The sequence below is a fragment of the Halyomorpha halys genome, unplaced genomic scaffold (genome assembly GCF_000696795.3).
Source record: "Halyomorpha halys isolate HHAL.00 unplaced genomic scaffold, Hhal_1.1 Scaffold508.1, whole genome shotgun sequence".
NCBI lineage: Eukaryota > Metazoa > Arthropoda > Insecta > Hemiptera > Pentatomidae > Halyomorpha > Halyomorpha halys.
This window is the reverse complement of record NW_027106467.1, coordinates 879243-902520: the sequence shown is the minus strand read 5'-3', so window position 1 is coordinate 902520 and position 23278 is coordinate 879243. Positions and strand designations below refer to the sequence as shown.

The following is a 23278-nucleotide window of genomic DNA, read 5'->3' as shown; positions in this document are numbered from 1 at the left end:
AAATATCTAAGGCTCACTTAACCAGGATAGATTATATGTATATGCGAAAACGAATACTGTTCTCAGAAGCCTTTTATATATATATATATATATATATATATATATCATTTGTGCCATGATAGTTCTTAAGATTATTTATTAGTTAGAATTGTTTTATTTTATGCTATATCAATGAGAAATTATTAAAGTATTTTTGAGCCAAAAAAAAAAATTAAATTAATGAAATATAGCCAGAGCAAAGATAATCCTGCTGAAAAGCTACGAAATGTCGTTGAAAGGAAAAGAAAAAAATGTTAGAAGAAGGAATTTATTTAAAGATATGTTCGTTATGGTGAGTCATCATAATCATATCTTTCCGTCAACAGGATTACTATTTTTTGAGTTCAAAACAAAGAATTTGATTGTTGATACCCATAAACTTATTGTTTGTTTCTAAGGAATTAAATTTATTATGAAAAGTGAATAAATTTATTAAAATTGTCATTAAGAAAGCAATAAAAACCATTAATATACTATACAGATTTTTTTCATTATGAAGTTGAAATATTCATCAACTGAAATACAATATCATTGATCTTATAATTACCACTTAAAATTAGTTATTTATCAACAAATTGATTTCACCAGCGTTATTTCTTAATTAAATATGGCAGTTTCAAATTCATCTAACATTTATGACGACCAATCATTGTCGTAACTAGACCATTTGGAGTCCGGGACCTAACTTATGTCATATTTGAGGAGGGATTTGTAAGATTTTTCATGCATTCAAAACATTTATCAGGTCTTTCAGTAAGAAAATATCAAACACTGCATTTCCCACACCACTATATCAATGCAACCACCATAGAGCAAGACTGAGTCGGGCAAATAGTACGAAAGTACCGTTTAACAAAGTACGATTACTTGAACTCAAAATGTTTGAGTACTATAATCATGCTAAAAACATTTCAAGCTGTATACAATTAACATAATTTGTTCTCAAGAATAACTTTAAGAACGAGTTGTATGTGGACATGGAATTCATAATCAACTTTGAACTAGTTTTAATACTAATATTTGTAATCAACACTAATAAATAGTCCACTAGTATCACCATATCAATTATAAAAGTACTGAATCATTAAAGTTTGATGTAATCAGTTAATAAAGCAATTATGATTGTTGAGGACGTATATACTTGATCACACATTTTACAATCAACGCTTATATACTTTTTACTAAAAATTGACAAGGTAGTCAAGAAGTACAAAACTTTTTAATTTTTAAAGTTTAGTAAAAAATCATTCGTAAAATCCTCAATGCTCCTTATTTTGTTACTAATAAAACCATCCATAAAGACCTAAATGTTCCTTATGTAACCGACCTAGCCCGAACCCGATATTATTCCTTCTATAATAAACTCCCTAACCACCCAAATCCACTAGTTCCTAACCTTGGTTCCTCTTCCATTTCTGGCAATCCTCCGAGGTGCCTGAAAAGAAGATGGCCTCGTGACCTTATATTGTAAACTGTTTTTAGAGTTCTACTACTGGGTAGTTTCTCTACATCCTGTTTCATATCATTATGTCATTATGGTCAAATTTACTGCTTGTATTTTTTATACAGTTGTAAATATCAATAAACAAATAAATAAATAAAAAAAAAAGTTTAGTAAAAGAGAAGTTTTTGTGACAGTGCACTAGATCACTCCAATATAGCGGGCGGGTGTGCAGTTACGTATAAACTATTAGGAAGATGCAGAGGAGAGGAAATGTAAACAATGTTCTATTTTTATATATTACTAATTAATAATTGTTATTATTATTGTTACCAATGATGCGGCGAGAGGGATGCGCTAGGATCTCTTGAGCTCTGCTCTACCCCTCACACGTGGGGGATAGAGTGGGCTCATGGGTCCTCAGGTCGATTGTGTAAATATTATATATATTATTTTATCATTATGTTATTTTATTTATTTATTTTTCATACAGATAGTTTGATTACGTTCATCTTGTCTATTCTTTTGTTTGTATATATTTTGAGAGTTTTTTTATTTTATTTTTTTTTATTATTTTATTTTTTATTTATTTTTTTTTTTTAGTATGTATGAGATCATTCATCAATATTACCTATTGCCCACAACTGTGTGGCAGATTGTAATATCTATCAATAAATAAATCTATCAAAAAAAATTATTGTTGTTATTTTCCAATTGTTTTTAAATATGCGTTAAATTGACAAAGGAGGACTCAGTTTACGAAATAAAGTAGTAAGGAAAATATAAATTTAGCATAATTTCAAATCCTTATTTCATAGACGTAGAAGAGCACTTCAAAACCAGGGTCAAACCGTGCCTTTTGCCCTTGAAAGAGGTCATCTAGGAAACAAGGAAAAAAAGGATTTTCAAGGACTAGTAGTTTGTTATTAGTCTATCATACATCTTGTTTGTTCACGTCTCCTTAAACAAAGAAAAGTCTCATATTATCATTGAATATTAATTAGAAATATTAAGATTACCTCAGTTTTACGAAATATATGTACAATTCTGTAACGTTTCGACCTTTTCTTTCAGTGATTTCCATCATCAATCCAGTTAAAATATTAAAAACAGTATTGAAAAAAAAAATAAAATATGACATTTTCATAGATCTAGTTGTCAATTAGTGATCTAATTGTGACAAATCAAAACAAAAACAGTGAAGAAAACTTCTCTTAAGTCGTTTAATTAAAATAATTGAGAATTTTCATGTGAAAATATAAAATATCCACATCTCCAAAGTAAAGGTTTTTTTTAAAAGAAATAAATTTTCAGCTAAAAATAATTTAGTTTACTATAAAACTTAAATATTTCCCTGTCTAGGTACTAAAAATCGGCATTTTCAATAAAAATTAAACTTATCTACATGAGATGCTCCTATGCAATTTTTAAATAATAATTTCCCATAAGTGGACTACGTTTTAACAGAAAATTCTTTAATTATTAATTTACGATACCATGTTTAATTTTCTTCCACAAATATTGATTTTAGAAATTGAATAAGTCTATAATTATGAATGCCTCTCGGTAAAGAGAGATATCTTAGAGAATGAACAAAATTAAATTCGCATTTTAATAATTTGATTATTGAATATATTCTAATGTTTAGAATTTTCTAACCTTAAAATTTTAGTATTTTAGACAATTTGTTAAACTTTACTAAAAATATATTTTTGGCTCAAATTTCCTTCCTAAAATAAATTATACATTTATCTGCATCGACTTTTGGACACGGTTCATCAATCAGAGCTCTTCACAATACATAATTTGTTTGCATTATTTATTTTTAATAATTATGATATGTAACCGGAAAATCTTTAGTCTGAAATAAGATCATTGGGTAAAATCGTTATCGTTGTAAATATAAAATTAACCAACATTCTAAATTATAAACTAAGCAATTAGAGAGAAAGAAATTTATTCAATCATGCTGCCCAAATACATCGGGTTGCTGCATTACACAGCACAATGATCAATCCGTGATCGGACATATATAAATTTATAAATTACATTTTTTGATATGATACAATATAATAGAAAGATAACATTTTTTTTTCCACAGTATTCTTTTACAATTAATATCAGTCTACAAACTAAATACAAGCTTTTCAATTTATTCCTTTTTTTTTCTTTCCCCTCCATTTTACAACCCTTATTTCATTTTATCAACAAATTCCCCTATATAACAAATATTAGAATATAAATAATATTTTTAATATTTTAATATTTTTCATTTTTGTCTCAGTGAGTCAATTAAATAAAAGTCATTAGTGCATGAAATAAATATTTTAAAATATTTATTATTATTTCCAAAGATAAAAGAGGTATTTCAGTGAAATGATAAGCAAATTTCGAAGAAAAAATTTACCAACTCGCCCCACTAAGAACCCCAGGGAGTGACGGTACTTTTTAAAAATTTGTTTAAAACGGGATGAGGAGCAATATTTAAAAAGATCTTGCAATTGGATAAAGGCGTGAAAAGTGAAAGAATGAACTTCGCATTGACGGGTTTTTCACAGGCAATGCTGAAAAATAAATTTATTAACAACAAGAAATACTAGCAGAAAACACATACTTTTTTTTTTATGTTTAATTTATTAATAGGATAGATAAATTATCAACATTAATTAATCGTTGGCTAAAGATCTACAATTTTTTTATTTATGTATTGTTGGACGACGTTTCTGACAAACTGTTCATTATCTAGTCCATTTACAAATTATTTCATTAGAAGTAGTTAAACAATAAAAATTTACATTAAATTATATATGATTACATTAACATATTGTATACTAATAATAATCACTACATAAATTGAGAAAAGATAATATCAGTAACATTATTATGTATCGTTATCGCGGGCTACTTGGACCCTGGAGGTTAACTTGGGGCTAAAACAGAAATAATCTGGGTAGTGTGCAAACCACACAACTTCCACTTACCGCCCTAATTTGAATCAAAATTAATTCTCGATGGTTTTAAAGAGATATTTTTTGTGTTATTCAATGTAGCAACACTTTCCAGTGCTAATATTCCCAATAAGCCTTTAAGCTAATGACAACAGTTTCCAAAAAAGCACATTCAATAATATTTGTTAAGAATTTTAACATTTTTCTTTGGCAAAAGTATGCCATAAATATGTATGGAATAAATACAGCAATGCTACCTATGAGCATCCAGCAGAACTAAGAGCTTCAGAGCCCCCACGCCTAGGAGCAACACCTATGTCTATTGTCCTATGTTCCTTTACCCATTGAAATGTAAATAATTTAATAATTTTATAAATAAATATAAAAATAGTATTATAATTGCAAAAGCAATAGCTTTAATAGATAAAGTTTACCAAAAGAATATATTGAATCACAAAAAAGTAAGTTCTTACAGGTGAAGCCTCTCACTGGCCTTTATTCTTAGTAGAATCATTACCGAAGAGATACCGGCAAACAATGCCTGCTACGGACAGCAAATAGCCAAACTTAGTAAATTCTAACAACCATTTTTGTGGTAAAATTTGTCTTATTTCACTCTTGTTCCCCATAAGTCACCTCGTCTTTCCTACACCTTTTATTTTTTCGTAAGTTCCGGCGGCTGGTAACCAGTCCAGAATTATATACCCCTTCATATCTGCAGGATAAGTACCCGGTAAAACGAGGTTATCATAACCCTACACGACTTACGGTTGGCACCCATAAGATTCATCCTACCTACTTATCTCCTAACCAGCCACCTAACCTATTCGAGAATTGCCGAGACCTTCTGCTATAGGGAATCTAACATTATAAATTGGAGTCAGATATCTAACACAACCATCAGGTCAATATAACTAAATATATTTTTGACCAGGACAAAGAATGTTTCTTTCTATCATCTTAAGTTAATAATCGAATCCTTTCATAGTTCATATTCATACATTTTTTATTACTAATTAAAAAGTGAAATGGTCAATTATTACAAACAAACAAAATTATAGATATGTAGTTGACTGTAAAAATTTAAATATAAGAAGATGGTCAGGGTTGCGGTCAAAAAAAGAACAGTTTTAAACTATTTGTTCTTTTTTTTTACCGCAACCCTGACCATCTTCTCAAAATGATTGATACCATAGAAGGTTTTTAAAAAAACCGTATTTACGCCCTGTCTGGCTATTTCACTAAGGATAAGACTTATCCAATCTTAAAGAACTCTTAATTACTCAGTAGAGTTTAATCAAAATCGTTGTAGCTGTTATCGAAAAAATTGGTAAACAAGTGAAAAATTGATTCACGAAATTAAGTGGCATTCGATTTTCATAAAAAAATTTGTTTTCAGGTATAAACTTGCCTTTAATGTGTGATTTCAGTATCGTTATTTTCGTTTTTAGACTAGTATGATCAAACATATATAAATGTAAAGATAAGGGAATTCAGAATCTTGAAAAATGGCAGATATGTTGGAATGCCTCATCCTCTGAAATATGGACCTGCCGTAAAATTCACGATGTATCAAGATCGATGTCTCGGAAACATGGGAAGGTAGATTATTATCTCACTTAACTGCTTGCTCAGTTGCTTCAGGGCCTACTTAGCCTGCTACAAACTGAAGGACGGATCATCGTGCCTAACTTGTGATTCCGTGGATGAAACAGAGGAGCATTCGTTCTTCTGTTGTTCAGGTTTTGCTCAAGAAAAAGAGTTATGAAACTTGACAAGAAATCAATTCCGGAAAACTTAGTCGCTTTGATGATGACTAGGCAGTAGAATTGGAGTGCTGTAGCAGACTATGTACCGAGTACCAATCGGCAGAAAACTCAGATCACAAGAGCGAAAAAGGAGAGGCAATGGCTCAGCTTAAATAAGATGTAGGCCCTTCTGCCCTGTGAAGTAATGCTTGACGGTGGTTCCGCGGGTAAAGAAGTATTGTTTCTTTAGCGAGAAGGAGTCTCACACTGTTGCGTAACTTTTTATTTGTTGCACTTCATCTTATGGAAGACTTTTTCCCAAACCACAAAAAAAAGGCAGGTGTTGGTAAAAAGGTGTTAAGCATCTAAAAACCAAACGCCTTTTTTCGGTTTTGGGCTCAAGTTAACTTCCAAGCCTAATTCCACTCCAACTTGTTGTTATCTATTTTTGTCCATATACACTGATTTATTTTTAAATGTTAGGTCACCATTATTCCCTGTATGTTTGATATGAAGTTTACTTATTAATTATTTTTATTAATTTATATAAATTCGAAGTGTTTTATAATTTTACTACACGATTCTATATTTATTTATTTTTTTTATCTTCTTTTATCTCCTTTAGTTTCTTTTTTCTTTCTATTTTTTGCTAAATTTAAAATGTCTGTCTATTTTATTGAAATCGAAAGTTTTTTATAACTGTGCGCTTTGTATAAAGCGTTTAATATATATATATATATTGTTTTTTTACGTTCATTTTGTGTAGTTTTATAATATTATTTAGGTTTCATGAAGTCTCACCTATATAATACAGTATTGTATATTCTTAGCAATTCATTTTATACAGACATTCTTTTTGTTACCATTGTCTATTTTATCTTTCATGCTTGTAATAAATATGCTTACTCAGTTTAGAATATATTATCTAATCTTAGATAAAAAGAATGTTGAAAATATTACTATATTATAGAGCTCAACATCTTGTGAAACTGTCAGTAATTTTTTATAAAGTGTTTATTGCAAGCAGTCCTTTCTCTTTCATTTATTTAAGACATCTTTTTCGAAACATCGGTTTCTATACGTAGACCGCGGACTGAGGCATTGCAACAACGATGGCAAAACACAAGAGCAATATATTAATAATGATATCATGCCATTCTTCTTCAACCCAATAGGAATATTTGGACTCGTGACACATTTTTGAATAAAAACAAGTAAATGCATCATCGGCCACATGTGACTTTTTTTTACATTAAATAAGGACAAAAAAACTGATCAAGGTTGACCAAAATTTAGAAAAGCATTGATTTTTTCTACTATAAACAAAATGGATAATTTCAATTAATATTAATCCAGAAAAAAATAATAGTATTTTTTTTTTCAATTAAAAAATTCAGAGCAATGATTCTCATCATTTTTATAAGTACCCATACACTAATAATCCTGTCAATATCGCTCGTTATGTGCAAGAAGTCCAATTCGTGATTATAACTCTATGACGTATACTACAAATTGACCCCCCTCTGATAAAATCCTTCCAAATCCTACCTTCACACATACACTTCTTGTGAGCACCGGAATATTTTGAGAAAAGTATATATAAATTAAGAATAAAATATAAAAAAATGTATTAAAAAAGTACATACATAACATAGAACAGTACTAACTTATAAGGACATAATGAACAGAAAAAAAGAAAGAAATTAACCTTTAACAGAAAAAAGTGACTAGTGACATTTCGAATATACTTTTATTGTTAGTCGTTATAAAATACAACTAAAACCAAATAACTATTCGTTAGTTGATGTTTTACAGTTAATATTTTTTTCGATTAAATGCTGAGTTGTTCATTTCAACTGTAACTAATTTAATTGAAAAAGTAGAATGATGAAACAACTAACATCTAAGTTGTTATTTTTGTTACTGAGATAACTAAATGATATAGCTTTAGTTTTTAGTAGTTAATTTCAATTGATTTTTGCTCAACACTAAGAGTGGGTAAAGAAAAACTCATATATAAACTGAATTCATTAATAAATATCTTGGTATTTCCATGGTTTTTATAAACATACTTAAGTCTTGGTTACATTACAAATGGTCCTAAAGGTGTTCCTTGGGATTCAGGTCAGGGGTCGCGGTCTATTCAAGAGTGCGAATACTGATATCGTAAAGGTATTCAGTGCGCACGTCTGGGTCAGAAGACCCCCCCCTTTTAAATTTCTAAATGTATTTTATCCCTATTTTTTATGGCCATAACCAAACATATTTATTTAAATAACCGTAAACTAATGATATCAAACAGATATAAAGAATAATCACTAACAATATTTGACACTGATACCTTTGTTTAAAAAAAATCATTGGAAATTACTATATATTAAATCATAATATAAATAATTCAGCACATTAAGCGCATGCCCTCTGTGGACAAATCAATGAACAAGTATTATATCCCGGAAAGTGAGATAGTGCTTTTGAGGAACAGGAGACCTGAGCTCAGGACAATAGCATTCATTTTGTTTTTTTTATTTATTTATTGCTTATTATTGCTATTCACAACTGTACATTATAATAGATTTACTAAATTTGATCTTAGTTAAATTAGATTGTTAGAGTAGACTAGTACAAGAGCTGGGAAGAAAAAAAGGCAGTTATCTCACCCCAATGATTGCTTCAATGAAAACTATGTATAATTACTAGTCAAAATTGATGAGTCTGCCAAGTATAGGTAAGGGGATAAAAATATGGCGGCTGTTCTCGCAGCTCTATATCTTAAAAACTACCAACAACACTAGAAAATCTAAGAGAACATTATTTAAAGAAGAGTAAATTTGCTGAAATATTAGCCCCAATAGAGCTATTTACGTCCAATAGTTCTCAAGATATAGCTTTTTTAAAAAGTAAAATTTCTTAAAAATCTACTGAAAGATTAGTAGTTAGTTAGTTTATTTTGAGAAATCTATATCTCAGGAACTATGAGACGTTGAAATGTCTATTAGTACTCAAATTAAAGCTAGTTTAATGGACTATAAAAAAGTCTATGACCTTTACCTTCGTAGAAATAGTATTTTTCATGATATTTGTTAAAATAAATTGATTTATAGTTGTTCGGACATAAATTTGATTGATGAAAAACTTCATTTCAGAAACCATTGGACATACCGATGTCTGTCAGCGCTCAAATTAAAGCTAGTTAAATATGCAACAAAATAGTTAATCATGTTTATCTTTGTAGGAGTAGTAGTTTTTATGATATTTGACAAAATAAATTCACAAAATGTTAATTTCCAGTTGTTCTTATAAAATGTTGGATTTTTGAAAAAATATATCTCTAGATACATAAGACGCACATATGTCTGTATATATATAACATATAACACTCAAAATAAAGGAAATTTAACTTACTATAAAGTAGTTAATGACACTTATCTTCGCAGGGGTAGTAGTTTTTATGATATTTACATATGAATATAAATTTGGAAAATGAAAATTTGTCCGAATAACTATAAATCAATTTATTTTAGCAAATTTCATGTAATAGTTTACATGAAATTTGCTAAAATAAAATAAAATCTCCTAACAAGATAAACATAATAAACTACTTTATAGCTCATTAATTTAGCTTTAATTTGGCTGCTAATAGACAACTGTACGTCAAATGATTTTTGAGATATAAATTTTTCAAAATAAATTCATTAACTACTGATCTTTTAGTACGTCCCATACAAAATTTTTATGAAATGTTGCTGTTTAAAAAGCAATATCTCGAAAACTATTTAACGTAAATAACTCTATTAGGGCTCATACTTTAGGAAAGTTACTCTTCTTTAAATGCCGTCCTCTTAGGTTTTCTTGTGTTTTTCCTACTTTTTAAGATATAGAGCTCCAAATGAAAAATTAATGTTTTTTATCGCTTTGAAACAGCCGCCATTTTTTATTCCCTCTGCCTATACTTGGCAGACTCGTTAATCTTTTACTATTAATTATAGATAGTTTTCATTAAAGTAATAAAAAATTGGGATGAGATGACTGCCTTTTTTCTCCTCTTTGACTCTTGTACTATACCCATTGGTAGCACTCTAATGACGTTTTAGATTAGCAGGTCTCGTGGCCATCTTCTTTTGAGGCGCCTCGGGGGATTGTCAGGAATGAAAGAGTAAGCATGGTTAGAAACTAGTGGGTTTGGGTGGTTAGGGAGTTTGTAATGGAAGGAGTGATATCTGGTTCGGGCTAGATCGGTTACATATGAAACATTAAGGTCTTTATGAATGATTTTATCTTGTCCTACTAACCATATAGTACACTTCTTTTAGTCTAACCTCAGACAACCAATTTTTTTTTTTATAGGGTGTTTTTTTAAGCCCGATAGAACTTGAAATTGTAAAAAATAACACAAAAAATTAAATTGTAATCAAAATTTTTTTTTTATTCGAAAGATCAATACGTGACATTAACATTTGAAAATGATTTCGGGCATATGGGCACCGCGGCTGTTCTTGACGAAGCGCATTCTGGACGTCCAATTTTGGGCCACTTTTTCGAGCACTGCTGGCCGTATGTCACGAATAACACGAACAATGCTGGCCCCCAAGGCGTCAATTGTTGCTGGTTTATCAGCATAAACCAGTGACTTCACGTAGCCCCACAGGAAATAATCGAGAGGTGTCAAATCGCACGACCATATGCGGCAATTTTGCTTATTAACAAACCCGTTAAGCCAAAAATGCGCCTCATCGCTGAACACAATTTTACAGAATGCGCTTCGTCAAGAACAGCCGCGGTGCCCATATGCCCGAAATCATTTTCAAATGTTAATGTCACGTATTGATCTTTCGAATAAAAAAAAAATTTTGATTACAATTTAATTTTTTGTGTTATTTTTTACAATTTCAAGTTCTATCGGGCTTAAAAAAAGACCCTATATATACGTTATCCCTCATTTTATAAAGTTTAATTTATTTCATTCTTCTAACACCACTCTCTTACCAGCCATAGCAATCTATATTAATTAATGATGATAATATTCCCAAGAGAGGGATTTTCAGCATTAAACATCCTTACTAATCCCTTGATTCCTGATTCCAGTGAGTTGAGTACTAATGTATGAGCAACCATTAAAAATTTGATTATTAAGTAATAATAATTTAATAGAAGTATTGATACTATTTATTATTATTGGCTTTTGATCCATGCAAAAAGCCTTCTGTAATCGGTCAAGCAGGTGCTGATGACCTCCTGATCCCTATATATTTTAAAATTATACTTAATGAAAATTTATTATTAAGTATTGCGGGTACTGTATCCCCTTTGCACCAAGTCAATTTTGAAGTATATCAATAAAAACTTGAAAATTGATTCTTTCAGTCCAAAATCCGTTAACTAATAGTTAGTACTCCATACTTTGTTACATACAAGACCCTACAACACCACTCATTTCATTACTTATATTCTTGATCTTAAACTATCCAAATCCTTAAACTTCCACCAAAACCTTACTCATCATACCAATCATGCAATATAGAACTTCTGTACTGAACAAAAAAAAAATTTATAACTGCTTAAACATCTTAATTTGTTTTGTGTCGAAATAAAGAAAGGTTTGGACATAATCCACTAACGGATTTTCGTACCCCTTAAAATGTTATCTCTAACACACCTGATCGGTTTCCCAACATTTTCTAATATAAAAATCACACAAAAATAATAAGGAAAATCCAAACTGAAACAGTATTGAACCATTACATTATTCTCATTTAAAAAGTACTGGGATCTTCAAGACCCATAATCATGCTTTGATTTATTTATATGTAACAAAATGTAGATCGAGAATTAATCAAGAAATTTCAAAAATACTATCTACGTAAAAACTGTTTTTAACCGCATACGCCCTTGTTCCACTTACTACCTCTATTGTGAAATAATTCATTTTAGAGACTACTATTTTTTTTTTCAGCACAAATATGACACCGAGATGTTTTATATTTTAATATAAAGAGAATAAAAAAAATTGTGTATGACGATTCCAGTATGAATAATAATACTGAAAATATAATATTCTGAAGTCCTTAAATTTTAAAGACATAGTAACGATAATGACTCTAAACGAGAATATTAAAATGTAGGTGATACATAGTAACCCTAATTTTTTGTGTTGTGCCAAATGTCAATAACAGTTCAGAATTCTCAATTTAGTTGCATATATAAATTAATAATAATTTATAACCAATATATCATGAACTATGATGCAAGTACTTGTAAATAGCCGCAATAAACTCAATGTTATACCGAGTTGATTTTATGGTTTGAATACCCTGCATGCCACCCGATTAGTATAGCGGAGTAAATTAGTGAACAAGACGGGAAAAAAAATCAGTGTTAAATTACACCTAATTACATCTACATACCATGGCTGGGGGTATGTGGTATCTAGTTTTTGGCTTCTAAAAACAGTAGGTCGGTTCTCATAACCGATAGAAATATATAAATACCATATGTAATACCGATACACAAATATATAGTAAATGCTGTTTCTGGAACCCCCATCTACCTTTGAGCCGTGACTCGCCAGAAACATAGCAGTTAGTAGTTTTATATATATGGAGTTCCAAATTTAAAAAAATGTGCGAAACTTTTAGGTGTTTCTCAAATAAAATAAACTTTAGGGGATGTACAGCTTAAATATTTCAGTATTCACTTTCAAATGACATATACTGTAACATTTCAACTTTATTACTACAGAATATGTTTTTTAATTACATTATTTCAATTTCTTGAGACAAGGTAATTATTTATTAAATAAATCAAAACTTGTATCCTTTTTTGTCTCAACACTTTTTATTTTAACAGTCCAACGTTTCGGTCATTTTAGCCATCCTCAAGGACATCTTCAATTAAAATCACAAATATCCAATTCTTCTTATATTAAAATTATCCACACAAAATAGGTTTGTGTATATGGTAGTGATTTTGTGTGGATAATTTTAATATAAGAAGAATTAGATATTTGTGATTATAAATAAAAAAAATAGGTTTTTAATTTATAATTAATGAATGACCTGGGCAGAATAGCCTGCAAAATTAATTCTAAATTTAATGTGAGGAAGAATTTATAATTGAAGATGTCCTTGAGGATGGCTAAAATGGCCGAAACTTTGGACTGTTGAAATAAAAAGTGTTGAGACAAAAAAGGATACTAGTTTTGATTTATTTAATAAAGAATATCTAATATATATTATAATATAATATAATATAAAGAATATATAATATTTTTTCTTTACTCGAACTCAAAAATTGATTGTATCTTCTGGAACAGCCACCATTGTTTATTCCCCCTTATCATAGTTGGCAGATTAATCAATTTTGAATCTTAACTGTATGTAATTTTCATTAAAGTAAACTTTATTTATAAAAACAAAATATATAATCTGTACCACTAAAACCCATGAAGGGTTAAGGGTGCCGTACATTGTAAGGAAGTACTGTTATTAGACCAACAGTTGTGCAAGGAGGTGATTTGGTCAGAATTACACTCGACCGCCAGATTTTTACCCAATTAAGGGTACCCAATTTATGAGCTGAGTGGATTCCAGGTACTGTCCGGAATTCGCAGGGGTTGACTCACGGCTACAGTGTAACAGAAAAAAATTTTCTACCCAGCCGGATTCGAACCCGGGTCCTTGGAGTTAGTAGTGCACTCATTTATTTATTAAGGTGGAATAAATAAATACGCATTAAAGTAAAAATAAATTGGAGTGAAAGAATTTATTAGTTTCTCCTTTTGGGATATTGGACCATTACAACATGACAGATCCTCCTTCCGATGACTCCTCCAAGATCCAGAAGACCCTGGAAGCCGCTGTACTCACTGACCTACCCCCAACGACGCCTGCGCCCCCCTCCCCTCCACAGCGGCACTACAAGAGCTCAGTCTTGACAAGAACGGCTCTGCGAGGTCTTGTATATGGTGGCAGTGCTCCGGGCCAGTGCGAGAGCTACGTCTTTGGTGAGTCGAAGATCAATGATAATAATAAAATATTTTTGTATATTTACAATTCCCGTATGTTTATATAAATATAAGTATATTTATTGTGAACTTTTTTCTTGAATATTTTTGAGGATCTAAAAGTAGCAAATGAGTTATACTTGTTTAATTATTGACTATCCTCAAAAATACATGTATGTGTGTGTAATTATTACATAAAATATGATATTTTGTTAAAATCTATAAACCCTCAAAAATCTTTATCTAATTATTATCTCTCAAGTGTTGGAAAAATTATTTTAAAATTTAAATTTAGTATATGTTTTTAAAAACATGTTTCACAGCTTTCCCTCAATATTTTACATTTTTTATTTTTTTATTTTCCACTCCCATTAGGTCAAAAATTAAAAGAAAATAATAATTAATTATTATTATTATTTTTTATATTGGACGTCTCCTTCATCATTTAATCCAGCAGTTCCTTTTTTATGCTTTTACTTTTTTTTTTGCCTTGGTGCTCTACTTGGCGAACAAAGATTTCCAAAAAAAGAAATTAAAATGTTGGAATAATTCTTCTTAAAGCGGTTGAATATATAAGATGTGAAGTGTGAAGTAAATGCTGCAACGCACTGTATACTTGCTATTTTAATTTTGTTTATAATATTTTGAGAAAATGGCATTCGCTTGCAGCAATCGAGGCATATGCTTGGGGCATACCTGTGTGCCGCGGCACCTAGTTTGGGAACCGCCGAACTATTCTTCCCCAGTATTATTGGGTGAGTCAAAATTTTTAAATACAATTAAATCTCATAAAATACTCCAATGCCTTAATATTGGCACAACTGAAAAAATGTTTATCTTGAACTGGACATACACCACAGATGCCGTAAACAGAACTTATTTTCTTGACTTGATATCTCTACAGACTGTCCCAAAGCTATTGTAGTAGGACTATAAGGTACGATCTATAGAATTTGTCAAATACTAATTAAAATAAAAACTTATTTGGTCAGATATACTGATGTATTAAAGCAAACAGCAATTTGTGCTGAAGAAGGGCTTGCAATATCTCCAAAACGTCCACAATAAATATAAAAAAAATTAAGCTCTGACTTAAATAAATTAAACTGAATTTTAAAGTTTGACCGAAGACAGGATAGAAAGGTAATTTTTTTTGTTAATTTATACGAACTTTCAAAATTTAACAAAAAAATACATTTTGAATAGAAATTATAAAATTTAAAATAAGTAAATAGAAAAAAAAATTACAATTCTATACTAATTTAATACCCAAAGTAGTTCAGTTTTTAGTGGAGAGGTTTTAGAAAAAAATGGTTAGAACAGAATTATCGTTAACAAAAAAGAATTAAATGAAACAAATCTATTTCTTTTTTTTTTTTTTTTTTATTTATTGCTATTTACAACTGTATAAAAAAATACAACAAGTAAATTTGATCATAATGACATAATGATATGATACAGCATGTAGAGAAACTACCCAGTAGTAGAACTCTGAAAACAGTTTACAATATAAGGTCACGAGGCCATCTTCTTTTCAGGCACCTCGGAGGATTGCCAGGAATGAAAGAGGAGGCAAGGTTAGAAACTAGTGGGTTTGGATGGTTAGGGAGTTTATTATGGAAGGAATAATGAAACAAATCTTGCGACGAAAATTGAATCGTCCAGATATCAGTTTACTTTAAATAAATTGAAATTTTCATTCAATCGAAATGTTTCAGCGACTCTAGAGTTTCAGTTAATAATTTAAAGAAATGTTATAAAAAACTTTTTAAAAAAATGCGATATCCTCTTCAATAATAATAAAAATTTAAAATTTAAAGGTAGGGGAAACGATACATAAATGGTTTAGTCTTTCAAGCAGTAAAAAAAATTAAATATACAATGATATTAAAATAATATTTACAATACAACAAACTAAAAATACCTATTTTAGGGTTCCTGGAGATCGGATTAGGGAATATAATTTTTTTCTTGTCAATAATATTTCAACAATTTCAACATAGTTTAACAAAAGATAATACCGTAATGCAATCAGGAACGATAGGTATCAGCATTTCCCCCTCGAATCAGATGTTTTCATTTTCCTCTTTTAGTTATTCATATTTTTTTATTATTTGGTGTTTATCCATTGTTTATTATTGCTAACAATGAGAGAATTTTATATTTTTCAAATAAACAATATTAAAGGTACTTTAGATTAAGTTTTTTTTAATTCTTCATTTAAGCTCTGTCAGATTATCTGTAGATTCGAAACATTTTTCCAGCTTATTCAGGATCACAATAATTTTCCTTACTATATATTCTATATAAAGGTAAGTGAAATCAGAAATTACAGAAAAAAATAGTATACATTACTTAGATGGTTTCTGGGGTGACATATTTCATTTATTGGTAAAGAACCATACCTGTACTAAAATTGAGAAGACTAGTAAAATAAAAGTATAAAATAGTTAAGTATACAGTATTAGTGTATTGTATATTTTTTAAATTAAAATAAATAAATAATTTCAGACAAACATAATTAATAAGTATATATTTCATTTTTTGAATTGAAATGTTATATAAAAATATTCAAGGAAACTAATGCAAAGCCATTGAGCTGAACGAGTATGATCATTAATGATGTCGTACTGCCTCGATGTAGGGAAATATATGCACTAACATAACAGAATTAAACAAGGACATGAAGAAGATATGTATCATAAAGAGGGCAAAAAAATATATATCCTTTCAAACGACCTTAGAGAGATTACTAGAGAGTTCGTAAGAGATTTGGAGATCAACGTTATTTGGAAAGAATCACTGTAAATGAAGTAATGGACAAGAATGACAACCTTGTTTTGAAAAACGGATCATTTCAGATGATTACTCTAACTATCAAAATAATCAATAATTACCAATAATAAATGATAAAAATCAATAAACAATAATAAAAATTGTTTTACAGATAAAACAAAGTTCATAATTAAGAATATTTAAAAATTTATCAATATTACTAGAAACTTCTAATTCTTATTCTGGGGCACAAAAAAGATAAAATTGTGATCTTAAATCCTTCCGTAACGTTCGAAAGGAATGACCTCGATAAGATAGGGAAGGACCTAGGTAAGGTGGAAATAAATGAAAAATGTATCAGTTTCCTCAAGAAGTTCTTTCAGCGAATAAGTTCACCCCGAGAGCACAAGTCACAATCATAGGACTAAACCAAAATAAACCACATAAATAATAATAATATATAAATATAATATAATATATACAATTAACTGGATTTAGTGAATGACACAATTTACTTCCTTATTAAACTATAATAGTTTATTTCATTTCATACAGCAACGTTTCGGGAGATTTCCCCCATCTTCAGGCTGTTGTTTCACAGTCATGCTGCAGCACAATTCTTAGATTTTGTAAGAATTTTACATTAATATTTTTCATACGGTCTTCATTCATAACCATATTCATAACCGAAACGTTGCTGTATGAAATGATATAAACTATTATAGTTTAATAAGGAAGTAAATTGTGTCATTCACTAAATCAAGTTAATACCATAGGAATCTTCCAGTAAAGGATTATTAAATTTAATATATACAAGTTTTGCTAGCATTCGTATCAGCTCAACATAATTCATATTTGCTCTCAACGAACAGTACAAAAAATATAATTATTTTCCGAAAGTTTTTTTATTCTGTTATCTCTCTTTTTCCTTGATGAAAAATGGTTTCATTCATTTTAATATTTACCTCGGTACAAGAGCCGGGAAGAAAAAAAGGCTGTTATCTCACCCCAATGTTTTATTACTTTAATGAAAACTATGTATAATTAACAGTCAAAACTGAGGAGTCTGCCAAGTATAAGTAGGAGGAATAACAAATTCCGGCTGTTTCAAAACTTTAATAAACTACCAACAACACTAGAAATAGAGAACATTATTTAAAGAAGAGTAAATTTGCTGTAATATTAGCGCTAATAGAGCAACTTACGTCCAATAGTTCTCGAGATATAGCCTTTTAAAACGCAACATTTCATAAAAATGTACTGAAATATCAGTAATCAGTGAATCTATTATCAGAAATCTATATCTCAATAACAATTCGACATACAAATGTCTATTAACACTCAAATTAAAACTAAATAAGTGTAATAAACTGTATTTTATTACTTTTACATTCGTACAAATAGTAGTTTTCATGATAGTTGCTAAAATAAATTTATTTATAGTTGTTTGGATGATAAGCTTGATTTATGAAAATCTTTATTTCAGAAATCATAAGACGTACAGATGTCTGCCAGCACTCAAATTAAAGCTAGTTAAATTTACTACAAAATATCTTATAACTTTTATCTTCGTAGAAGTAGTAGTTTTTATAATATTTGACAAAATAAACTTACAAAATGTTAATTTCCTGTTGTTCGTATAAAATGTTGGATTTTAAAAAAAATATATCTCTAGAAACATAAGACGCACATATGTCTGCCAACACACAAAATAAAGGAAATTTAACTTACTATAAAGTAGTTACCCTAACTTCGTAGGGGTAGTAGGTTTTATGATATTCACATATGAATATAAATTTGGCAAATGAAAATTTGTCTGAACAACTATAAATCAATTTATTTTAACACATTTCATGAAAACTTCTACTCCTACGAAAATAAACGTCATAAACTACATTATAGCTCATTAAACTAGCTTCAATTTAAGTGCTAAAGACACCTGTACGTCAAATGGTTTTTGAGATGTAGATTTTTCAAAATAAATTCACTAACTACAGATCTTTCAGTGCGTTCCATACAACATTTTTATGAAATATTGCTTTTTAAAAAGTTGTATCTCGAGAACTAATGAACGTAAAAAGCTCTATTAGGGCTTATATTTTTGCAAATTTACTTTACTTTAAATGATGCTCTCTTAAATTTTCTATTGTTGATGTTAGTTGTAAAGATATAGAGCTCCGAATAAAAAATTAATTATTTTTAAGGTTTTGAAACAGCCGCTATTTTTTATTTCCCCAACCTATACTTGGCAGACTTATCAATTTTGACTAGTAATTATACCTCGTTTTCAATTAAGTAATCAAAAATAGGTATGATATAACTACCTTTTTTTCTTCACGGCTCTTGTACTATAATGACGCGCTAACAGAAAAAAAAAACGTATAGCATACATTGGTAGATATAGCATAGACAAGGAGACGGTAGTGTTATTATTTTATATAAGTACATTTTACATTTAAATTAAAAAATTGCAGTAAAAATTAAATATAATTACCACAGCACCCCTATCATCATTCAGGCATTCGCTCTGGAATCGCTTGACAACCCCTGTTTAGTTCTCTTCCACCGATAAACAGGTATTTCATATTAAAAACTAGTATCAATTACTTACAGTAATTTATTGTTAATAATATTATTTATTATTATCTAAAAGTGGTTCCATGTGCAGAAATAGTCACTGAATTAATTAACTTCCATATATACTGGACATTATTTATTACTACTTCCAAGGGACATGGCATATTCCGTCATTAGAGCCGACATAACCAATCACTATATACATCATTAAAATATTAAATAGGGATTTTAAAATAAATTTTTTCTACAAAATACTATTGAATTGTTTGAACTTATTTTTTTGTAAAATAATGAACATACGTGGCACCTCTAAAGATGTATTCCATAGCAATAAATGTTGTTCATACGCTCCATCAAATTAATCAGGTTCTTGTGAGTGTTTCTCCAATTAATTTCTGCGACCGCCAGAATGTTCATAACAATTGTTGATTGTTGAAGCTTATACCTCCATCGACCTTTACAATAATATTAAAGAGACATATTTCCTCATTAGCTTCCCGATTTAACGTCCACGCTGTTTTCTAAAATTGCTTTTAATCTTCTGTACTAATGCCTGTTGAACAGATTCGATACTTAGGACTCCATCTTGACAAGAGACTTACTTGGAATCCACACACAAGACTGAAACAACAAGAAACTGCTCGTAGATTCCGATTGCTACAACACTTTCTTGACAAACGCTCTAAACTTCCTATTCACTACAAAAAATTAGTATACACTACAATAATCAGACCAATTTGGACAAATGGAATTGAGCATTAATTCTTAATCTTTCATCCTTAACAATCCCTGATAATCCTCCGAGGCTTCTGAAAAGAAGATGGCCACGGGACCTTCTAATTTAAATTAATGTTAGAAGTACCACCAATGGGTGGTATATATATGGGTGATATTCCCAAGATATATGAAACATACTACATATTTACCTATTGTATTATTTTGTACAGTTGTAAATTACATTAAATAAATAATTTTAAAAAAAATCTTCTGTATTGCCTAGTCCATCGGCTGAAGAAAGGACGATGTATTTGGCTGTAAAGAGACATGATCTTAATAAATTGGTAATATTTGAATGCATAATATAATAAATTATCGATTATCGAGTAGTGATAAGGCGGATGGTAATAAAGTAAACCTGTCTAGCGTTAAAGATGTTGTCGCTATAGCCTTCTCGAATTGTTTTCGTTGTGTTCGAAAAGTTTTTAAAACCAAAGTTAGCACTAGAGCGAAATAGGTAATTTGGTATCGCTTAAAATTGCCAAAAATTTTAAGGATCCCAAATCTACGGTTTCCCGAAATAATCCGAAATAAATATGTGCGATATCTAGTGTCTATATATAATACAGTTCTTTATAAGAGATTGAATCTGAACATCTGCTTATGACATAAGTATCTTTACATAACCCCCATTAAATTATATGGTAAATTACATAGCATCTTACAATAAAAATTGTTATTATTGTTAAATTACGCAAAGAATGCCGAGTAGAAAACCTTTATGAACTTATTTTATTTTATTCCTTTTCTTGGGTTTTTTGGTCGTACGTGTTTATCATGACGGAATCTCTTCTTGAGCCTTATCCCAGAAGCGCTGAGACCTGCTTCGTCCACGTAGAAGATAAGGCCACCTACTGGAGCACATAGCCGCTGACTGCTGCGAAGATAAATCTTGAGTTGCTTCACAGCCTTACAAAAAGCCTTTTGATGCTTCCTGATCCTCAGTAAAGATATTAGCTTAGTGGTAATTTAGTTTAAGACAAGGGTCCTCTGAGGATGATTAAATAGTATCTGATATTTAAAATTTACGTTTATAGCTTGTAAAGGGATTTTAGAAGGGGTATTTACCTATTGAATAAAAGCATTTAACCTTGCATTTAATTGAACACAATAATTACTTTTTTGACAGAGAATTCAATTTTACTTACGAAAGCTGATATATATATTTTTATTTATAAAATACAAGTGAATTTGATCATAATGACATAATGATAATGGTATGACACAGCATGTATTAGAACTCTAAGTACATATTAAAATATGTAAACAATAAAAATAAATATTAGATTAATTTTTATTAATATATTCTGGTTTGAGAGTGGTTTAGTTTATTTAAAAATAAATTTGATCCTTTTTTTTCTCAACTTTATAAAAAGTTTTTTCAACAGTTTATATATCTTTATAAAAAGTTCTCAACTTTTTAAAAAGAATAAAGTTGAGAAAAAAAGGATCAAATTTGTTTTTAAATAAAAATAAATTTAAAGATTCCATGTTAGGTTAGAATTTGTGAAGAGAAAGAATTCTTATTAAGAAAACAAAAACTCCTGAGTCGGAGATATGGACAAAAATAATCCAAAGTAGTTTAAGTGATTATTATTTTTTTTAAATACATTGAACATTAGTTATTACTACCTATCACCCCAGGGTTCGGTCCAGTTGTGGCAAGTAATTATTTCTTTTTTACTTTAGAAGTGAGTCAACGCTGTGAGTTCAGGAGCATAAAGGACTCATAAAGGTGGGTACTCTTAATTAGTGGAAAATCTTATAATTAAGTGTGACCATAAATAAATCACCTCCTTGCACAACCCATGTTCAAGAAACAGTATTTCCTTACAAGATACTAAACCACTGACCCTTACGTAGTGGTTCAAGTTGACGAAAAGTACATATTTCTTAAATCACCATAGAATTTGTTATTTTCCATTACAATATTTCATTTATATAATTATATTTGTTAGAAAATAACACTTAAGAAATATTATGTGTAAAAACATAAAATCTGCTTTCAGCTCCTGATTAACAGTAGCACTAAAGGGATATTTGTGGTGTGTTCCGTTCCCTCAAGAATTTGACCTGTGTAAAATAGGGAAAAACTAACAAACAATTCGTTTAAAAATATACTGTATATGCACTATTACTCATGTTTTAGTAACGGTAGTTATAACAGCCGTATCAATTTTAAAGAACAATTTATTGAGGGGAAAACAACCAGGATCTTAAAAAAAATTCTACGATTTTTTTGCATACGTGCTTTTAAAACGAGAAATTTATTCAATCATGCTGCCCAAATACATCGGGTTGCTACATTACACAGCATACTGATCAATCCGTGATCGGACATTTATAAATTACATTTTTTTGATATGATACAATATAATAGACAGCTAACATTTTTTTTTTCTTCTTTCCCACAGTATTATTTTACAATTAATATCTGTCTACAAACTAAATACAAGCTTTTCAATTTATTCCTTTTTTTTTTCTTTCCCCTCCATTTTACAACCCTTATTACATTTTATCAACACATTCCCCTAATTCATTTATTAATAAAATAATAAATATTAATTTCAGAATTTAAAGTCAGAGATATTGAAAAATGAGAGAGGGCTGCTTGCGATTATCTGCCCAAAGCTCCAGAAACCGGAAATCGGGGTCAGGTTATCGTTCACCAATTGTCGATAGCTTTCCGACTTGGGCAGAGAAGTTGAGAACTTGAGAGCGGAGGGTTTAAGTGTCTTAAAGATTATGACAAATGATACAAAGAGTTAAAAAGTATTAGAGAAAGGGTGAACGAATAAACGTTTTTATAAATTACTTCATTCATGGAAAAACTCTTCAGGAACCGATATTCATGTGAATGCTACGTTTTTAAAAATTATATAGTCACTGAGCATTTCAATTATGTAACGAAAAAGTTTTCAGCATTTACACAAACATAGAGATGGTAAAATATACACTATATATATATATA

At 29.6% G+C, this 23278-nt stretch overlaps 1 protein-coding gene across 4 annotated transcripts in view; it reads left to right on the top strand.

Annotated features, from left to right (window-relative positions):
- Positions 1-14092: 14092 nt before the first annotated feature.
- LOC106683731 (beta-glucuronidase) overlaps positions 14093-23278 on the top strand; it is a 230344-nt gene continuing 221158 nt past the window's right edge. For 3 of the 4 annotated variants that reach the window (XM_067044838.1, XM_014425392.3, XM_014425388.2), the window contains exon 1: positions 14093-14178. The gene's annotated coding sequence lies outside the window, so the exon portion shown is untranslated. The remainder of the gene's footprint in view (positions 14179-23278) is intronic. The other variant, XM_014425391.3, reaches the window with a different exon arrangement.